General features: G+C 57.6%; 1 long non-coding RNA gene across 1 annotated transcript; it reads right to left on the minus strand.

Annotated features, from left to right (window-relative positions):
- On the minus strand, nucleotides 841-1,804 carry LOC110407060. Its single transcript, XR_002443702.1, has 2 exons — nucleotides 1,713-1,804; nucleotides 841-1,620 (listed from the first exon to the last, which is right to left on the minus strand). It is a non-coding gene; the product is annotated as an uncharacterized LOC110407060 (long non-coding RNA).

The following is a 1,804-nucleotide window of genomic DNA, read 5'->3' on the forward strand; positions in this document are numbered from 1 at the left end:
CCTGGGGTCATGGCACCTCCTGGGGACATGGCATGGCCTGGGGACATGGCACATTGCAGGGACATGGCGCATGCTGAGATCATGGCGCAGCCCAGTGTCATGGCACGTCCTGGGGTTGTGATAAATCATGGGGACATGGCACATCCCAAGGTCATGGCACACCCTGGGATCATGGCACATCCCGGTGTCATGGCACATCCCGGTGTCATGGCACATCCTGGGGTCATGATACCTCCCAGGGACATGGCACATCCCAGCATCGTGGCGTGTCCTGGGGTCATGGCACATCCTGGGGACATGGCACATCCCAGGGAGCAGCACCCAGCCATGGGGATGCACGCAGTGACAATGCCATCCCCATGCACGTGGGCACAGTGCTGTTCTCAGCTTCCCTCCCCTCCCGGTGTCACCTGCCCTCCTTGCCAGGTACAAACAAGACTGAACTCGCTCTTGTGTTTACAGCGGAGATAAATCCCCGGCGGCGGCAGCCGAGCGGCGACACAGAGGCAGCAATGGGTATTTCAACGTGGTTAGCTCTGGTCCGTGCACTGCCAGCTCTGCCACGATGTTTTTCCATCTGGGAAGCGCTGGGACACGAGGGATGATGGTGCTCGGTGGTGACGGCTGCTCCCCGGTGTGGGGACGCTGCCCGATGCCTCCCGACCCACGTGGGCAGCACCCGCAGGCGCTGGGCACCGCGCTCCCACGTGGGAGGGATGCTGTTCCAGTGGCTATTTGTCTTGTTAACCTCCAGGCAGCAGTTTGTGTTTGGAGAGTAAATATTGACCTCCTCCCTCCCTGAGGTTGGTTTTTTTTTTGGTGGTTTTTTTTTTTTTTTTCCCCTCTTTTCCCCTTCTCCCGAGGCGGATGAGCAGGGTTGCGTGGCCAAGGCTCCCCACTGTGCTGGTACTCGTGCTACCACCCCTTGGCACCAAAGGCATGCTATGCTTTGCAAATGGGGCTTGCTTCTCTGTTTAAAGCAGCTAATGCCAACAGGAAAGGGGAAGCCAAGCTGCCCGCTGTTTCCTTCCTTGCCGTGTTCACTGTCCCCCTCCGTGGTTGCACGGAGAAGGAGGAGGATGGCGCTTTGGTGAACTCATGGCTGGTTCTTCAGCTTCAGCTGGAATCAAGGTGCATGTTCTGCCCCCACCCCTACCGATTCCTTGATGACAGAAGGTGGCTGTAAGGGGATGGACTGCTTTGCACATGCAGTGGTTGGGGTTTTACTTTGCAGCAGGGCAGGGTGTGTGCAGGATTGGCTCTTACCCCGGGAGCAGCATGGAGACGTGGGGCTCAGAGATGGCACAGAGGGATGCAGAGCTCTCTGATCTCCTAATGGCAGATCTCTACACCCCGAGCCCTTGGAGGGGGTGGTGTTGGGAGGGGATTTCAGCTTTCTCTGCTCCTCTGAATACTTTTTGGGCACGGTGTGGAGGATGCTGTGCTGGTGGGTGCAGAGCTTTCTCTTGGAGGTGCGTCCCAGGGCTGGCTGCTTAATTCCTGCACATCCCAGTGCTGACAGAGATGGAGTGAGGTGACAGCAGACGGTTTTGAAATCCTTAAGAGAAGGGCTGCGATCCCAGCGCTCTCCATGCCTTTGCTTTGCAGCAAGGAGGGGCTCTACAAATAAATACAGACAGATGAGCTCTTTCACTGGTCATTTGTCACTTCATAATTGCCAAAGAAAAGCCGGTTAGTTTTCTCCTCCTGACCTCTCTCAAGGAGCCTTTTCACCCCAGCTGGGCCCGCGGCCGGGTCAGGTCCCCATGGGGCAGGGCAGCCTTCGCCCCGTGCTGGGGCTGCA

Source organism: Numida meleagris, chromosome 16 (genome assembly GCF_002078875.1).
Source record: "Numida meleagris isolate 19003 breed g44 Domestic line chromosome 16, NumMel1.0, whole genome shotgun sequence".
Lineage (NCBI taxonomy): Eukaryota > Metazoa > Chordata > Aves > Galliformes > Numididae > Numida > Numida meleagris.